This window comes from Teleopsis dalmanni, chromosome X (genome assembly GCF_002237135.1).
Source record: "Teleopsis dalmanni isolate 2A chromosome X, ASM223713v2, whole genome shotgun sequence".
Classification (NCBI taxonomy): Eukaryota; Metazoa; Arthropoda; class Insecta; order Diptera; family Diopsidae; genus Teleopsis; species Teleopsis dalmanni.
This window is the reverse complement of record NC_051848.1, coordinates 41,599,428-41,620,736: the sequence shown is the minus strand read 5'-3', so window position 1 is coordinate 41,620,736 and position 21,309 is coordinate 41,599,428. Positions and strand designations below refer to the sequence as shown.

At 27.9% G+C, this 21,309-nt stretch overlaps 1 long non-coding RNA gene across 1 annotated transcript in view; it reads right to left on the bottom strand.

Moving 5' to 3' along the window:
- Positions 1–19,013, bottom strand: part of LOC119689410 — a 34,805-nt gene extending 15,792 nt beyond the window's left edge. Inside the window, exon 1 of the long non-coding RNA XR_005253422.1 lies at positions 18,669–19,013. This is a non-coding gene — a long non-coding RNA (uncharacterized LOC119689410). The remainder of the gene's footprint in view (positions 1–18,668) is intronic.
- Positions 19,014–21,309: the final 2,296 nt, after the last annotated feature.

The window sequence follows — 21,309 nt, the reverse complement described above, 5'->3', positions numbered from 1 at the left end:
GCCGCCGGATTGTGGTCAGTGCGTAGGTATTCCACTCCTCCTTGCCGCAAAAAAAAAAAAAAAATGCACAATACTGAGAAATTTAATTTAATTTATGAAATTATTACTCATTACATATACAGAATATAATTTTAAATAATAAATAAAAACTTGTTTTTTAGACCAATAATTTTTTTTTTTAGAAAATTAATTTTTAATTTTTATTTAAAAACTTTTAATATATATGCAAATGCATATAAATGTAAATAGAGGAATAAAAATGTTTAACTTTTACTTCATTTATAGTTATATTATTAAAAGTATATAATATTTTAATATGTATAAAATAATATTTTAATAATAATTTGTTATTCGTTTTAATATCTCAGTAATATTATAATTTTAATAATTGTCACCGACCTTACTTTTAATATTATTAGTTAATTTAACCGGATTTAGAATTATTAAGTTTATAATGCAAATTATATATACTTAATAATTGCTAATTAGTAAGTGGAATAGGTGCAATTTTTCAATAAAAAAGAAATTAATTACTGTTTTATAGTTTTATTTATTATTATTTATTTATTATTAATATATAATTGTAATAATATATATATATATACGTATATGTGTATATATAATATGACATTATTTATGTATGTATATATAATGTTATTAAATATTTCGGTCTATCTCTTAGACTATCTTCTGTGAAGAACATTTATTATTAGGTTAAGCAACATAAATTCTTTAATCATTACATGGTCTAAAAATTATTTCTTAATTTTTTATGAATGAGTCTATGAATTTAGAATTTAAAAGTATTGTAATAAAATTAAAAATTTCGAATATTTCTTAAAACTAAAAATTATATTGCCTCTGCTGCAGTAAACCTAAATTTGCTTTGCTACTTTATTTAAAAAATTAGTTATTGGTCTATGAACTTTCTATTATTTAAACATTTAAACATTTATATAAAATTTTATTTGAAACAGTCAGACATAATAATTATCACATTAAACTTATAAGAATGTAGTAGGTAGAAATAGGAGCATTTATGTGTTTCTTCTTTTTATTAAACTCAATCCACATTTTCTATATCTGAAACTGATTACGAAATATAAAGATATATAAAATTTAATTTTATATAAAAAATAAATTGGGCAAAACCGAAAAATAAAGGCATACACTTTAGATTACATATGAGAAAGAAACTGATGTTATTTAGCAAAATATCTGCAACGGAAAAAACCCAGCTGCAGTATGAATGCAATTCTTTTGACACAAATATATAAAAGCTTTGGTGAATGCAGCGCAACCACATACTACATAGTGCAGTGAAATAAATATTGAATCAATTATAAATTAAAATTAGAACTCAAACAAAAATCGGTTTGAAAAAATTGTCTGCAGCTTTCGAAATTTCTAGATTTCTAGAAATTTCTCGTATTTGCAAGAACATTCAAATACTTGCAGTTTGTAATATCCATGAACTTAATGGACGGGTAGATGCATCTGAAACCAGCGCACAACACTGTCGCAGCGAAATCAAAGCAAATGTATTCATTTAATTAATTGAAATTTATGTACAGAGATGTGAGGCACTGCCATATGTGAACTATTTCATAACTACATACATATATATATATATATATATATATATATATATACAGTTGAGTATATTTAGATCTTTTTTGATCACTTATTTATTCACAAAATGAGTTAAAATATATAAAGTACTGAAATGAAATAACTATAAAATGGAATACTAATCATTATTTTTCTATATTGTATATTATGCTAAAGATAAATGATTTACTTATTGATTTATTTTTTGTGATTGTCCAACTTTAATGACGCACAGAACAAACTTGTTTCATATGGAATTTCTGTCACCAGAACAGATTAAGAGCTCTTCTCTAGATTTAGTTCTGGACTTTGTTCACAAAGCTTTAAAGCGCTTTGTGTAACCAATAGTGTAATTGGTACAAGAGGACTCTTCTGGCCGTAGTACCGGCTGTTAGGCGATTTCACGTTAAAATTTTTAATAATAATAATATGTTAATTTTTTTGAATTACAAATTAGTCTCATATCAAATAAACATTGTCCTTTGATCTATATTTCATTTCAATCTAATTATTTGTATAAATTTGTATATTTTTCCCAATCCACAGTACCATTAACATTACAACATTCTCAAGTAAATCCAACCTAAGTTAATGGGACAATTTAGACACTATATAACAAAATAAGATGAATGGCGAAAAAAGCTGATCATCTTCATGGTCTACACAATATCTGTACGAATGGCTCCAAAATGGATAACAAGGTTGGCCTTAGTGAATATTCAGAACTAAACATACTTAAATTATAATAAAGAATATTCTTATAATATTGTTGAGGATAGCATAGCGGTCATGTTGCAGCTAATATAATATTAGTAAGACTGATATTAAAAATTGTTAAAAAATTGTTAACTGATAGCAAAGTAGCAATTCAAATTTTATACTCTTCATATTTTAAATCAAAAGTCATCGTATTATGCGTCACATCATTGAACAAGTTGAATGGGTCTCTAATTTATATGCCAAGATCTACTGACTATCATGATAACTTCATAATAAATAAACTCTTTACTCTTTAAGCATTTCAATATCAATAATTATCTATAATTATCATGATATATAGAACAAGCCACAAAAAAGCACAAATTAAGTGCTAAAATAAAATCACTTGTGTCAAGCCCACGCATGTGTCGTCTATTAACCCTTCCCAAACTAAAAAACTAACTAAAGTAAGACCAAAATCGACAATAATATATCTAATATTATTATATTATATTATTATATAGAGGCAGGTTTTTTTTTGAATATCACACCGACAATATTTTCCTCTGTGTCATAAAAGAAAAGAAGAACTACAAAGCTCTCTCATATATGGTGCAGATGTTCAGCGCTAGCAAGGACTCAACACATATTTCTTGGTACACTTTTTTTAAAAATTCTAACGAACTATCAACAATTGATGTCAGTAGCTTCAAAACATTCTAAAAAAATATAAATTTATTAAAATGATACGAGTAACTCTTATAATAGAAATGCATGTATCATAGGAATTATTTAAACAAGGGACATCTAACAGCCAGAGCCTAAGTGAATTACAGAAACCCATAGTCTATTTATGTGGAATATATAAAGATTTATTCTCACACTACACCTAAACCTAATACTGATTCCAACACTGATTTTAATGTAATTGTGCACTTTTAATATATTTCAAAAATATTGTGAGTAATTTAATACTTCGGCGTGTCAACAAAGAGATAGAAATACTAGGGACAGTAAAACGACGAAAATTGGAATTTTTCGGTTATATTCTGAGCTATACGAAAAAGTACGAACTACTGAAATTAATCATTGAAAGCAAATTGAAGGTAGACGTGGTCCCCGAGGACGAAAGATATCATGGCTGAAGAGTTTACGACAATGGTTCAATAAAAATACAAGATCATTTTTTTAAGAGGCTATTGATACAATCAAAGTAGCAATCATGTTAGCCCATATCCGAAACTTTTGGTTTATCTTTTTTAATTGAAAAAAATATTATACATAGAATGTTTTCTCTGATGTTGAAGTATTAAGATTAACTTAAGCCACTTGTCTGAAGCCATTAGTTAATCTCATATAATTGACTAAAAAAATAATATATGTAGATGGTTTCATTCGCTCTTTAGCTATTAGGATAAACTTAACCCACTCAACTGAATCTATTAATTTATCTCATATAATAAACAAAAGAGAATATTATATATTGGTGGTTTCCTTCGAATTTAAGAATTATGATAAACTTAACCCACTTATCTGAAGCTATCTGAAGTTGATCTCATACGATTGACTAAATAAATATTATATATAGATGGTCTCCTTCGATGTACTGTATTATGATGAAATTAACGCACTCATTCGAAGCTATTAGTTTATCTTAATTAATTGACTAAAAAAATATTATATATAGATGGTTTCCTTCGATGTTCAAGTGTTATTATAAATTTAACCCACTCATCTGAAACTATACATAAATTGACCGTTTTATTTTATACACATGTTTCAAATATATTTCATTGATTATTTTTAATTAATAATGAATGAAATAAATGCAACATTTTTTGAAATATTAATAAACATGTCCTTCACCTTCATTTTATAGCAGAAATTATGTCATTGTTTATAGTTTTTTTTAAGAGTTTCACTTTCCGCTAATGTGTTTATCAGAAGAACCAAAATAAAAACGTTTGCCAATCAAACAAGTGATTCCACCAATGAATTAAAAAGAAAAAACTTTTATATTAAGAAAATTGGCATAAAAATTATTGTGTATATTAACTGCTGCCAAAATTAAATCAAAATAACACCAACACCAACACCGACACCAGCACCGACACCGACACCGACGATCAGGAAGAAAAACCTGCGACAGACAACGGATGACAACAAATACTGAATTTTGGCAAATAAATTTACAGGCCCAATTTCGTATGCAATGGCCATAGAAGAATGTGCAAGTTTGTCCAAGAGTAGATGTCAATGAACTGCCGCGTCCTTGCTCATGACGATGAGCCAATCAAACGTCATCGAATGAAAGTATACAGTATAGGTACAGCATACAGTTTAACCCTAGCAGCAGCTGCTACTGCTACTGCTAGCATTAATTTTATAGAAGAAATCACTTGAGTATTTTGTTCCTCTTGAAATAATTTTATTAACAATATTTCGCCACCTGTTCATTGCGAAAATGCCAGATATGCCAATACCATGAGCCAATATCCAAGTTAGCCAAGTAGGAAATCCCGAAATGCTGGCCAAAAAGACGATGAGCCAATAAACACTCAACAACATTCACAACAGCAACAGAGGCAGCAGCAGCAGCAACAGCAACAGCAACAGCAATAGCAACAGCAAAAATAAAACTGGGCAACTCGTCAAAAATGTGCGTCAGCAATTAAAAAATCATAATAAGAGGCGCGGCCGGTGAAGCTATCGCCCGGCACGTGGCGACATTCCAATTTTCATTGTTGCGATTGACAATACTTAACTTTACTGCTTTGAGTTTGCAGAGTTTTTTTGCAATTTTTTGTAGCAGCGATTGCCGCAGTAGTTGATTTATGCCCGCCAATGAACGAGTCCAATCTTGTATGCTTGCAAATGCCAAAAAGGATGCTGATTCGGATGCACCGTAACATTAAAATGCTAAGAAATCACTGCAGCTCGGAATACGTTCACATCTTCCGTCTTCGTATAGGAGATACGAGGCAATGCATGCGAAATTTTGATGCCAAACAATAAGCGCCATTTGGCCAAGTTAATATGCTACGGAAGCCAAAAAATTTTTATAAATATAAAATAATAATAAACAAAAGCAAGAAATAATATAAACAGAAAAATTGTTGTAAAGACAACGCTATATCTAGAGTGTTTATATATTATTGTTCCAAGCATGTATTCCAGTGCCAAGAAAAATGAAATTGTGTTTGGTGTTGCCAAATGGAAAAGACAATGCAGGCATAAATCTTCCTAAAAAGAAATGAGCTCGACTGTGGAGTGTGTCATGAAGTATGAGCGCACCAGGCACTGTTACAATAAGCGAAATAATTAAGGGAACCGCTTTATTCAACTGAGTCTGCCTCAGTTTGAAGAGAAATTTCAAAACCACATTGCATTGCCATTCTATATGAATGCAAATCTGTAAATCTGCAAAACTGATATGTTTTCATGCGAGCAAATCTAGACCATTTTCAAATCTATATTCTTATTTACTTAAACTGCGGATGAATTCTGTAATTTGTTATGTGTTTTGCCATAACATTTTTGGTTTATGATGTACACTCTTGGCAGCAGTGGTAGGAAGGCACTACAGTTGCTTGTCAGCCAAAAATGCCAAAAGAAGAAAAAACGCCACATAAGACGCAAGAAGCGTTGAGAAGAAAAAAATCTGCTGCAGTAGACTTGTAGGCGCTGAAAATTGCAGACGCAAATGCGGCTGTGGACTACTAAGGCGTTAACAATAAGACATAAAATGTGTTCGCATAAGCATACCAAACAAAAATCACTTTAAAAAAAACATAAGGAAAAAGAAATAAATCTATATGATAACAACTTATTATGCGTAGTTCCTATAGCGTATGAGTAACATTCATGGTATTCTTCCACAAAATGTTCAATACTGCAGCAATTGGGAAGTCCTTGCCAGTCACAAAAGGATTTCACACTTATTTTTACATTGACTCTGAGTCTGAGTCTGACTCTGACACTCTGACTCTGTAACGATTTCTACAGAGTCAGTTATAAATTATGCTAGAGTATGAAGACAAACAAATATTGACCAAAGTACAGCAGCGGACTGACTGGTATTACTATATAATCGTATATATGAAAACATTAAAATATATCAATCGAAACAATTATTTTTGTTTTTTTTTTTTTTGCTAAAAAGAAGATTTTATAAATTAATTTTTTGTTTTTACAAAATCTGATTGCTGCATGTCGTATAGCTCGGACTTACGCACCCACGATTCCACAATATTCCTCTGCATTCGAAACTAAAAAAAACAACAACAACAAAGCCGTTCATAATAAAACCGTCATAGCCTCTAATAAGTTTTAAGAAAATGAAAAATCGTTTTGTTCAAATTATGCTTTTCTTTGCTGCCAAAACAAAAGATTATAAGTGCAAAAATATGCAAATAACGTAAATCATTAGAGGAAAAACAAAAATTCGAGTAAAAATAAAAAATTGCATTTAAAGGAATTAAGGACATCGAAATAAAACAAAGTAAGTTTGAGGCTTTGATTTTATTATGGTCCTGGCATTGGCGTTGGCGTTGGCGTTGGAGTTGGCGTATGGCGTTTGGCGTTTGGCGTTTGGTGCTTCATTGAAAACTTTTTAGGCGACACAACACAGTAAATTTAAAAGGACATAGAACAGGCCGCAATGTCCAGAGCAATGAAATTATAACCTTTTCTTCTTCCTTCATAACTATGACTGGCTCTTCTTTTTTTTTTTTTATTTTCCAACATGAATCTGTTTGCTTAAGCCATTATGTTGATTTTAATGCCTTTGCTATGGTAATAACTTTTTCAACACAGACTTCTTAATAGCGCATTAGATTTGTGATTTCTTTTTAATGATTTTTGGTACTTTCTATACATATGCAATTATCTCACTAATTTATTACATATTATTTATATTTATATTTTTTTTTTTTTTTGCATACTATGACAAATTATTTTTCTGTTTCTAAAAGTAACGCAAATAAACAACTAATAGCCGTTTAAATAGACCATATATAGTGTATGATTATTTTATTATTTATTATTGACTCAAGCAAATTCTTACAGCACTTACAAAATCATAGAATTTTACTGAAAATCTAAATTGACAATAATATATTTGTTGTGTGTTTTTTATTATTATTAAATAATAGGCTATGAATGCACCCCGACCTAAAAGTTCTATTATGCGCCTCAAGACCGAACTAAAATAATTATAGACTATTTATAAATCTCGTAATTGTTGTGGGCTTAATTTTGAGACTAAAATCCCGTTTCCAAGGTAGTCGAGTCTACGTCTTGTTGCTATTGGGCAGTTACATAGGATATGTTCTGATGTTTCCTTCTGCTCATGACAGAGTCGAGAGAAATCACTTTCTACCGCACCTATAATCTTCATGTGGTAATTAAGTCTACAGTGTCCTGAAAGAACTTTAGTGTAAATTTTAATATCGTTAAATAAATCGTTTTTCTGCTAAGGTTAAGATAGCGTTGTTTTATGTATTACTATACAGTTTTGGCACGTATAAGTTGTCCCTAGGGCTTTGCCAGTTATATATGATAAAGTTTTTTTCCAAGTAAGAATTGTTGTGTGTCAGCTTGGCAAACAAAAAGTGCTGCATATTATTAACATTGCTTTCCATAAATTTATACAGGTTCTAAGTATTACTACCGTTTAATAAGACTTTAACTTCTTTTTCGGACAGATGTGCTTCATTAAAAAAAATAAGTCTATATTCTCTAAAAATCCGATATACACTTAACAAGATTTTAACTTCTTCTTCGGACAGTAGTGCTTCATCAAAAAAAAGACATCTATATTCTGGGAAAATTGGACATACACCAATAATATGACATATATTTTTTATTTCATGACGATTACACAAAGAACAATCACGTTCAGATATATTAAATTCTCTACCGTTTAGTTTAAAAAGACTACTCGATATGGGTTTCCTTAATAAATACTATACATAATAGCATATTGCAGCTGTGGGTACATTTCATGAGATCCCGACCTAACATTCGCAACAAAGGAATTTTGTAAAAATAAAATATTCATCAGAAATAATTTGTATTAACAATAAAATCGAATAGAAAATATTTCCAATTATATAAATATCCTTGCTGCTATATTAAATAACATTAAATAAAATCAAATAAAGTAAAATAAATTAAAATATAAAAATATAATTAACAACGAAATGAAATAAACTAATGAACACCAAAATTGAATAAAATAATACATATAGCGCAACAAAATAAAATATGATAAAATAAAACACAATAAAACAAAATAATAAAATTAAACAACAAAAGGACATTATTAAATATAATAATATGGACTAAAATAAAAAATAATAAATAAAAATATAAAATAAAACAAAACAAGAAATTTTCTTATTAAATTTATATTTAGTGAGATATGATAAAAATATAAAATAAAATTAAAAAAATAAAATAAAATAAAATAGTACATAATAAAACAAATTATAATAGAATGAAATATAATAATGCTAAATAAAATTAAATATAATAAAATAAAATACAATGAAATAAATATAACTAAATAAAATAAGGTTAAATTAAATAGATTAATTTGAAATTTAATTAGAAACATAATATAATAACATATACTGCAATTTATTGTAATATAAAACACTACAATGCAATGCAATAAAATAAAATAACAGGATAAATTATAATAAAATAAAACAAAATGAAATTTAAAAAAAATAAATAAAAAAAATAAAATAAATCTAAATAAAATAACATAAAATAAACTAAAATAAAAGAAATTGAAATAAAAAAAAATTAAATATAAAAAAGGAACAATGGAATGAATAAATAATATAAAATTCAATAATATAATATAAAATTTAATGAAATAAATAACACAATAATATAAAAAAAAGAAATAAAATAAATAAATCAAAGTGAAATAAAATAACATAAAATAGAACGAAATAAAATAAAACACAATCAAATGAAAATTAATAAAATAAAGCCAATGAAATGAATAAATTAAAATACAATAAAATAAAATAAAATTTAATAAAATAAATAACAAAATAAAATACAACAATAATATTAAAAAAAAATATATTAAAATGTAATAAATAAAATAAGGCGAAATAAAATAATATAATATATATTTGAATAAAACAAAATGAAATTAGATAAGATAAAATTAAATTAAAATATATATTCAGAAAATTAATAAATTAAATTGCAGTAATATGTATAATATAAAATTAAAATTAAAATAAAATAAAACTTTATAACACATAAAAATAAAAAGAAATATAAAATAAATAGTTTTTTCCTGATCTTCACACTGTTATAATGATAAGAAGTTTTATTTAATAATATTAAATGAAATAAAAAAAAAATAAAATAAAATAAAATAAGATAAAAGAAATTAAAATCAAATAAAATTAAATAAAATAAAATAAAACTTTATAACACATTAAAATAAAAAAAGAAATAATAAATAGTTTTTTTTCTGATCTTCACATTTTTCTTATAAGCTAAGAACAAATTATATAAGAAAATAAACAACAATAATTATAGAAAAGATAAAATTAAATTAAATAATATAAACAGAAGATTAATAAATTAAATTGCAGTAATATGTATAATACAATATTAAATAAAATATAATAAAATAAAATTAAATAAAATAAAAAAAAAAATAAAATAAAATAAAATAAAAAAAATAAAATTAAATAAAATAAAATGAAACTTCATCACATATAAAAAAAAAATAATAATAAATAGTTTTTTTCTGATCTTCACATTTTTCTTATAAGCTAATAAACAAATTATATAGGAAAATAAACAGCAAAAATTATAGAAAAAAATTTTTTTTTAAAACTTCAATGTTACATAAAAATTCCTACTTGTGTACAAAAAACAAAAAAAAAATTACATATAATACAATAATAAATTCAATTTCTGTTTAAATTAATTGCTTCAGATATTTGCATTTGGATGCGAGTACAGTGAGGAGAATAAGACATTTCTTGACTAAATTTATTTAAAAAGCATTAAAGCCATCAATAAAATTGAACAGCGATTGAGGGCATAAATCTTCGCAGCGCTCAGCGCAAATCTGGCGGAAGTGATAAAAAGTGTGAACTGCAATTCTGAATTACAACTGACCAGCATTTACTGTCCTCAGAACCGAAAAAATCGAATCAAAGTGAAAAATAAACGAAATTAGTTAAGTTGAAAAGGCATATGCAGCGAGTCAAGAAAAATGTAGAGGACTGAAAAAGGACTAAAAATAAAGCAAGGAAGAAACATTGTCGCAAACTTGCCAATTTCCGGATACCAACTGCTATTTTGGCCAGTGCAGCAGCAGCGGCAAAAAAAAAAATTGGAAAAGAATTATTTGCCAGGATGTTCAAAACATTGTTTGTGTCACTCGTGTTCAAATTCCATTTCAACAATTACCGAAAAAAATTTTTTGAATAAATATTGTATCTAGGAAAAAAAACATGTTGAAAATTCTATGCCACATCCTTCAGAGGAATGGTTAGGGGGAAAATGTAACAATCGTTAAGGAATTTGCACTTCGCAATTTTTTAAGAATTCTTCAACCATTTTTTAAATAGCGTTTTTAATTTCTTCACACTGTAGTTCTGTTAGATTTATTTCATTATTTTTTATTAAGTTTAAATTTCTTAGCATTTTCAAACCGAATGAGTTACTGACAATGGTAGATTAGATTAGGTTATGCTGGCAGTCAACCATTAAGGTCTATTGTGATACTAGATCAGAGTCTAAATTTTTTTTAATGATAGTGTGCATCGCTTAGGTTGCGCGTGTTATTAGCCAATTTTATTAGGATTTCAACAGACACCTTGGGTATGTGCTCTAGTCCGGTAAAACTGAAAGCCCCCAAGTATTTTTGTCGAGTTCTCGGGAGAAGCGGGTAGTTAGATAGCAGATGCTCCAGGGTTTCCTTTGCATACGGCTCGTTACTGACAGTCTGAAAATTTTAATAAAATATTTTTAAAATATATTATATCAATAATAATTAAGTATTAATCAAATTGCAACACATTTTATTGCATTCATTCTTCCATTTCTAATCGGAATAGAGCGGTAGGTGTACTGCACAATCTTCGCACCTCTGTGAACACAATTATGCACGCGATCCTTGCATAGAACTCACAGGGAAGTAGTCGACATCAATATGTAAATGAATAATTGGCAGCGAATTCAGTAGCCAGATATAAATTTCGGGCTGTATTTACAGGTTGATTAACGAATAATATAGAACTAATCTTATAGATTATTTTTCAGTTATTTTATCCGGGTCAAAAGTAATATCCATGAGAATCATGACAGACTCAAGATTCATTACATTTTGTGGTATGGTTTCTTTCTTTTCGTGGTGGGCTTAAGTGTCTTTGACTGTATACTTTATTATTGAGGAAGACAAAGTTCTTAAATTAAATTGTATATTATTGAAAATATCTTAAGTAAGAATAATAGAGAATATATTATAGCTGAATTGTAGCTATGGCTATAAATGTAGAGTAATTTATTTACAAAATTATTTCAACAAACAGTGAGTAATAAGCTCTCAAATGGCTTTGTTTGCACGGCATGTTTGCTCTCAGAACTGTTCCTCTTACAAAGAAATAATGTTGCGAGTGAGTAGAAAAGAGAAAATTAAAAATTTTTGAGAGTAAACGTAGAGATTTGTTTGGAAAAAAATAACTAACGCATATACAACAGTAACAACTTAAGAGTATCAAGCAGTTAACTAACATTAACTCGAGACTAAATCTCCCTTTTAACCATATCTGTCGCAGTTACAGTGAGGATTATGAAATTTCCTCCCACCTGTTTTGCTTTTGTCCGGCACATGTGCGGCGCTGCCTTAACATTTTAGGGACTTTCTTTTTTGCGGATTCTGGCGAACTTCAAGACCTTTCTTTAAATAGCATCATAAGCTTTGTCAAAGGTTCTAGATAGTTTCAGCCCTAGGGTTTGTAATAATGCGGATCCCCCTGGGATCGCCAGTATAACCTAACCTAACCTAACCTAACATGCGCCATGTAAAATGGGTGTGACATTTTAGCCACTGCATGCACAAAAAAAAGTAGCACGATACGAAGAAAATAACGTAAAAGCTAGAGGTTTAACCATTAAGTGATTATTAATAGATTAGTAATTAAAAGTTTTTAGAACATATAACTTATAGCCACAGAATTTCTCAATGGATTCTCAATAGTTTCGTATTTTAAACCTCCATAAAATGAATGATTTTCGCGAGTGCGATATTTGAAAATTAATTTAATAATTTTTTTTTTCAAATTATTTAAATGTAGCGTATCGGCAATAAACAACAAAGTCACATAAACAATTTTATGGATTTTTCACGCAATAATTTTAGATTTATATCCGATTTTCTTTCAAATTTCACTTGCGATGCTATTAGTTTTTTGCCATGTACCGTGAAAATCCTTTGCAACAAAGTTTCGCTTAATTTGTACGCCTCAGTAATTTGTTTCAGTGCAGCAAGTGAGTTAAATCTTTCAGAATTTTGCAATGGCGAATGCCAAAAAATGCTAATTAACTTAAACAATAAGACATCGCACTGCCGGATGGCACTGTAATGAGAACTGCTGGGGTAAGGGGTGTACAAGTTGGATGGTCTTAATTGTTAATTGTTTTAATGGGTCATAAATTTTGTTTGCAAACTGAGCATTGTTGTTAGAAGACTTACACGATTTTTATTTCAAATTTTACATCTTCTAATTTTAAGTTTCTTTATTTAGTTTTAAATAGTTTTGAAAACAACACATACTTGTATAAATTTCTATAGTTTAGTTAGAATATACAACACAATTTTTAAAAAATTGTTAAAATTACTATACCAAATAAACCACTAAGTTTAGTAATTCTGTTTTGTATTTATTAAAAATTTTATGATTTACTTAAATTTATTAAAATTAATTGAACGGAATCACCAAACAGCTAAACGACCTTATCAGATGAAATCAAATGAACTTATCTCTTTCTGTTATTTATATTTTATCAAATTCTGTTCTGTTATTGGATGTTAAATACCTAATTTGTTTCATGTTCGATGAAACCAATATTTTTTCCCTGTCCCACTCTTTTTCTCTCTCTAATACATTAGAAGAAACCAAATATTGGCCTCTAGCTTAACAGATCCGCTCAACAATATAAACAATATAAATAATGGCCGCTTAGCTTAACAGATCCGTGCAACAAAGCGACTCATACTCAAAAGAGATCTTAAGCTTTAAAACGACCCTTCTAAATTTTATTAAACTTATTAGTGGATTTCTTATAATATTAGTAGCATAATTTATTTGTAAGTGAGGAGAATAACAAAAGGAGTTGGGGCATAAGCAGCTGACCCATATAACTATTCATCAATAAAACATCAAAGCATAATTCAATTGGAAACAAAATTATAGTCGATTCAGTATTTTATCTGAAACCCTCCCAAAAAAATAATTATATTAGATAATCCGTCATAATACTGACTTGTAATGAAATATTGATTTATTACAGATTTTTAATTATTTATTTTATTATTATAAAAAAATGTGAGTTATATAAATCAGATAGCTCCTTATGCTACTCACACATTTTTTGTAATTTATTTGGTTGTTATAAATGTTATTTATTTATTATAACATTCTCGTTTTTACTGGATTTTTTTTCTACACTACTGTAAAATTATTGAAAAAAATAAAATAAAAAATTATCAAAGAAAAAACTACACGAAAATGTGTAATACTTGCCATATACATATATAAGAAAGGAGCAAATATTATGTGTAATATGTAATTTATGAATAAAACCGACAAACCGAAGACAAAAAAAAAATTATCTTGAAATATTTTTAAAAATAAAACAAAATTTGCTTTGTTTCTGCGTCCTTACAAATGTTTATTAAATGTGCAGTTGAAGGAAATCAAAATTGTCCTGCAGCGCAGCGCAGTGTTCTTCAACCCCTTCTCCGTTGTTTGTTCTGTTTATTGCAGAATAAAAGGATGTCATAGCTTAAGCTTTACACACATACCCACGCTCTTTGCCTACTTTTAGGCTTAGGCCATAAATAAATGTTTGCTTAGTGCGGCTCATAATGCACTGACAATGCGACCAAATATGCGATGAGCACTGGAAGATTCACATTCCATGCGCAATTCCATGTCATATAAGAAAAATATTTATGTGGCGCCAATATGTCGCTTATTTAAGAGTTATTTACTATTACAAATATAGAAAGCGTATTTTATAATCACAAAAGTTTTGTATATATATTTTTTTATAAATCTGTAATTTGTATATATAATGTATGATATTATTGTTTACATATTACGTATACGTTTAAACAATATTTTTGTAAAAATATTATGATCTTTTAAAAAAAGTCTTTAAGCAAAATAATTATTAGTTTTATATACACGATGCTTTAACATCATTCAAACAGATATTTCTATTAATTCTTAATTCTGTTCTGATAATATTATAATTTAACTTAACAAAAATAAATTTTATTTATAATAAAATTAAATTCATAATCAAAAATTTATTTTACATAATTACTTTATATGGCACACGGTACTCCCAACCGGTGACAGCCTAAGGACACTCTCAAGGACGATTCACGTTTCTAATGGCCATAATAATATAATAAAATTATATATATATATAATAATATAACAAATTATATATATATATTATATTATATATATATACAATATAAGTAATAAATAAATATAAATATATGCAAAATAAATATTTTGCATGGGCCAGCCAATTTTTTTTATATCATCAGCTTTGATCACCTTTATATATACTAAAGTTAGCATACACAATATTATTCATCTAATTTCTTTAGTTATTAAGACATACTGTCATTATAACAGTTAAAATAACATATCTGAATTTAACCATCTCATCTGTTTTATATGAAAATTTAAATGTTTTATAACGCTTTCGATATGCAACATCTTGATTAATTTAATACATATACTCTAATGTTTTCGATATACATCTTGATTAACCTAAAACATATACTATTTATTGAAAATAATATGGCGATTATAATAACATATAGTAGTTGTGTTAAAGTATTTTGGTATGAGAGTTTATTCTACAGTTTATTCTCAAAAGTAATTTAGAGGTATACCAGACCTTTATTTTAATAACTATTAAAAATGAAAAGAATCTAATAAAAAATTTTTCATTATAATATTTTGTAACAAAATAATGGTACATAATTAATACCATTTGTGAACCATTTGTGACCATTTAGTAATTTTTTTCTTTATTCAGAAAATAATAAATACTTATGGTTTTAAAAAAAGTTGAGAATAATTGCTCGAGTTAATTTAAAGAATAAACTTGCAAAAAACAAAAAAATAAACTAAGAAAGACTACATGGACGTCAATCTCTGAACTAAAGAATAATAGAATTACTTATTTACTAAATTATATTAATAAATTACTAAATTTTATAAAGGGGATTGAGTTATTTCGATCTTGGCATTAATTTAAGACCTGTGGAACCGTACACAGCAATAAACCGTTCCAGTTCAGATTGGTCGACTTAAATGGCGATAGATTGGTCACACATTTCGAAAATGCGAATTATATTGTAAGAACAGCACTCAGATAGAACACCTAAGGCTCTAGAAGACCTGATGCAGAACTGTAGATAGAGAACTTCATAATGTAAATTATAACTGGAGTGATGTATGTCGAGAAGCACCCATAGAGTTACGTTTAGATCTAGGACGGAGGCCCTATGCTCCACGAAGGGAAGAGGGTAACAGTAAGTAAGTAACTAATTAATACAATATTAATATCACATTAATATTATATTAATTATTACATTATTACAATATTAATATTACATTAATATTATATTAATTAGCATTTATATAACTTTTAGAACTATTTAGAGATGATTTCTAAAATATTGCTTTGTTTTACTCTGTAATATTTTACTGTTATCATAAACTATTAAATAAATTAAAAGATGGATATTTACATAGGTATGAACATTATGAACAATAAATATATTTTGGTCGCAGTACATTCCAGCTTTTAATTATATACATACATTAAGTCAAAGAGTTATTTAGAATTACTTAAAGGATTAATATGTATGTCACATATAAACCGTCAAAGAAGTATCGAGAAATTAGTATTTGACGCTGTAGATATCTAAGAAAGCCAAACGTTCATTAATATTTAACTACGCTGCATGTAATTTTTTATAAATATCTATTTTTATTAGCACTAGTGAAATATAATTGTACTATTCAATTAGTAGTAGTAATTATTAAATTTAGTGCATATAAATTTATAGAAATTGAATTTAGTTTAAAATATTTTTAGTGTATATGTTTCTCGTAATACATTTTAATTTGTTGATAAGTACTTTTAGATGGAAAATTTATATGAATAATAATAATTATAATGAATAAAAATTTTTAACATAAGACAGTCCTAACACATTGAAGAATAGACTAAATTAAAGACAATTATTAGCAAAAAAAAAGGATTTGATAAACAAACCATATTCATACATTTCTTTTACTCGATGCTACGCTTTTGATATGGCTCATTGTAACATTACATTTCTATTTTTTTTTGTAGTGAGGAGATGGAAGGCTTTATGCACCGTCAAGCGACCATCGTCGGAATGGTGTGCCCGACTCTCTAACACTAATATGTAGTATACGGACTAAAACTTTCTCTTTTCGGTGACTTATTCCCCCTCGGAACCCCCTCGGAACCATTACTTGGAGGTCACTATATTTCTACTTTGAATCCATAATATTTCAAAAACAAAAAAATAATAAAAAGTACGAACTGGAACTACCCTTATTGATATTTCGGCGCTTGAAATTTTTATGAAGTCAAATAAACTTATTAATAAATAAAAAAAAATTAATAATAAAAATATTTACTCAGAACTAAACTAATAATAATAAAGCAATCAATCCGTTTTCTCTATCGACACAGAAACCGGAATTGAACCAATTATATTTTTAATTTAACGAAAATAAAATAAAATAAATTACCAATAGAGTTTGTTATAGGTTTTACTATCTATGGTAGGATGCAGAGTTTTTAACTTTGGCGGTAATACCGAAGATATTGAAAATAGAAATAACAAATCATATCAAATATTTAGGTAACTTAAGCATATCTGGAACTCTTTATTTTTATCACATGGGTACAACTTGAAAATAATCAACTTCCACATTGTATCCGATTATGTACGATTACGAAATATGCCCTATGGCTTTTGTAATTCATGTATACCTTTGTTAAACCATAATCGTATCTTTAGTATGCACGTAATACTAAAGATATGATAACCAGAAACTATATCTAATAATAGACTATAGTCACAAACTAATCAGACTACTATCAAAGCGAAAATAGTGAAGAGAAAATTAATATGAATCGTCAAGAAAATGAAACGCGTAGCATCACAAGACAAGTCGTTAGAGCAACCCTTAAAGATCTGAGGACGCTCAGCGCACACATGGAGAAAGCAGCTCGACAAAGAACATGAAAAAAGCATAATGAACTAGAGTAAAATTAAAATAATGTTTTCGAATGCAACTAATAAAATATTTTATTTTAGTTTATTTATAAAAAAATTTAAATTCAACTGTTAACTACTATTTACTACTTACTTATTATATACTACTATTTAGTAAAAGTATTATGAAATATAGGGACTATACTGATGCCTTGCAAAATCGGTTTCATCTTGAACGTTTTTTTGTGATTGGTATGTTTATCAAAATTGTATATTAACTGCATTAATGTATCTTTCCAGTAAGTTCATGCCAACTACAAACCAATACGATAACTCGTCTAAGACGAAAACAGCCCTGCGATTTGGTCAAGCATTGGTATAGACTATATACCTTATAATGTCTTTACTTACGTATTCATTTATTACTTATTTAATTTTTTATTGAAATAAAATTTTTTGTTAGTATTTTATGGTACCAGATACGACTGTACAACGCACGACAAATAAAATTATAATTACATTTCATAAAAAACAATAAAAATGTAAAACAGTTCATATTGTCATGTATAAATTTATAAAATTTATAGTTTAAATAATAGATATATAAATATAATGCATATATTATTAATAATTACAAGTCCTAAATATAGTTATTATAAAATATTAAAATTTTTAAAAATATTTACAATTTGAAAATTAATTAGAATTCAATTGAAATGATTTTCAAAAAAGATAGATTAGATTTAAAGATAATATATCTATATAGACCAACTGCATATAATAAAAAAGCACTTACCAGAATTTTTTCTTATGTAATCACATCTGTGGTTTTTTGTGGATGTTGAGGAAATCGCGGTGTGCGCAATGTGCGAATATGTAAAAATTTTTCTAGTATTTCCATATTACGTCCATTTTTAAAATGCGCGCGCGTTTTATCTGCACTATTTTCCTTCCGATAAATATATTAATTTATTTATATTTATTTAGGTTTAATATGTTTTTGCTATACTAAGCATTTATTTATGAAAGATATAATTTTTTTAATATGATATTATTTATATCAATAATGATTTTGCATTAGAGTTTAGTTATGTAAATACTATTAAACGTTTTTACTATATAAGTTTGGGATTATTTTAATATTTTTAATATTATTAATATTTTTCTACTTCTAATTAAATAAGTTATTGTTATTTTTTTCTATATAAGTTTCAATTATGTCGCTGGAAATTGTATTATATATGAAGTTACATATTATTTAATATTTTATTTTATTTTTAAATATTATTTTAATGCATAATAATTTAAGCAAAGTTAAATTTTGAACTCTTAAATTAATTATTATTTTTTTTTTGCTTCTTATGAATAAATTTATTTAGCAGTTGATTTTTTTTAATTGAGTAAATGATTTAATATCGATGTTACCTATATTTTAAGGGATAAATGAAGCTTCAATTTAACATTTTCACTAGTTATTCACTACTTTTGTTTTAATCAAACTAATTTTTTAATTATTTATAATTTTATTTGTAATTTACACTTGTAACACTTTTTAGTTCGTTTGACGTTCTATGGGTTTCTGTTATAGCCATAAGCGATGTGTGCCTGCACTGAGCTTTCAGACGCATTTGTCGCACTTTTGGTCGCTTGATTTGCTAGTGACAGTTTTTGGTTTAGTTGTTGTTTTGACTTGTGTTTTTGTTTTTGTTATTGTTTTTTTGTTATTGGTGATGTCTTTCAACAGTTTCATCAATGTTGCCAAAAGATTTAAAACAATGGATTTCTTGGGTTAAAGCCAGCTTAATCTAAAAATTGGCAAAAACTAATTGAAGTGTAAACAACAAAGTCTGGCACTGGACCCTTATCAACAAAGGTCGACGATGTCACCATTCAGGTTGCTGTTAAAAGTTAACACTTGTATTTGTTGTCACTTTCTGTTACTTTTGTTATTATTGAAATAATTATATATTATTTAACTGATCAAGTGCTGTTTGGTCAGTCATCACTTATTGGGGTTTATTATTTTTGAGTACACAGTATCGTGCAGTTGATACAGCACATGTCAATGTAAACTTCATCCAGCAGCCTGCCTGTTGACGTTTGCCGCTGCTGGCAGCTGTATGATCGAGTCGGATATTTTGGTACACTTAGAAGCTGTTAACGATGTTCCTGTTGGGATGGGCTTGCATTGCTGTTATATGTTGTCCAACTGCCAATAGTCAGTGTAGTCAGTGAGTGAGTTTCTGTTTTTAATTCTTATTGTTCCAGTTATTTGAAGTAGTAGTGTTTCAGTTACTTTGGCCAAAAGACTATGGAATTGACCTTAACTGTTGCTGTTGGCATCCATATCATCATTTCTGGCTTATGACAATCGCTGATGACTTTTTGAATTTTTAGCCAAGAAGTCCAATCGCAAAACAAGACGTGGCAAAGTAGATTTTTGGCTTCATCTCTACGTTGCATCTTAATTTTTGTATTTGGACCCATCACCACCAAATCACTTTTGTTAGCCAAAAGTTGAAGAAGCAGCAGCAACAGCAGCAGCAGCAAAAAAAAAAATATTATGATTTTTATTTGATTATTTTTTATTTTTAAATTTTGTGTTTGCTCTGCTGTTGTTGCCGTGGCTATTTTCTTGGATGCGTCTCAAATCTAAGCGCGGTAGCCCGAGGGCACCAGTTTCGGTGCCAGCCAGCGCACACCACACGTTGGCTCGCTGGCTGGCGGCTGCCTGCTACTTTGTTGGCCAACTGACTGACGACTGCCTTAGTTGATGTCGTTTTTGGCCAATGTGCACTTTTCTGTTCGTATCCAATTCGTTAACAATCGTTTTGTCTATGATATCAATTCGGCTCTATTTCGCCACATACCAAACTGTATGTAGCTGACTAACTTCCACGCAAGTTACATGCACACAAACTCGTATGCAGTTCGTAGCCAAATTCATTGTGGCATTATTATGTACGAATATGTTGGCAACAACGCTTACTCGGTCGTCTTCGCTCTCACTCTGTCTCTCTTGAACTTGAGATGTGCCAAACTTCGTGTTCTAGTATTGCACTATTGTTGCAACAAAAATAGCACATTTTCTGCTCGTGCCGTTAACAGCGTGTATGCACGTGTTTTATTCTGCTTGAATGTATTCGCTTATATGTATGTGTATTGTATGTACTTTCTTTTATTACTTCTATGTTTTGTTGCTATTCTATTGCAGTTCTACGCTTCATTGTATTTACATTATGAACACAACAACACAACAACACAACAAGAAGGTGACTTTGTGTTTTGCATATCACGGCAAACGAATTGCTGTAAGTAAAAGAGAATTATATGCATCAATTAATTATTTTCTGCAAGAAATTTTTAATATAAATAAATACATTTAATTTATTTGATAATACAACAAAAAATATTTTAATTTTAAAACTTTAAGTTAG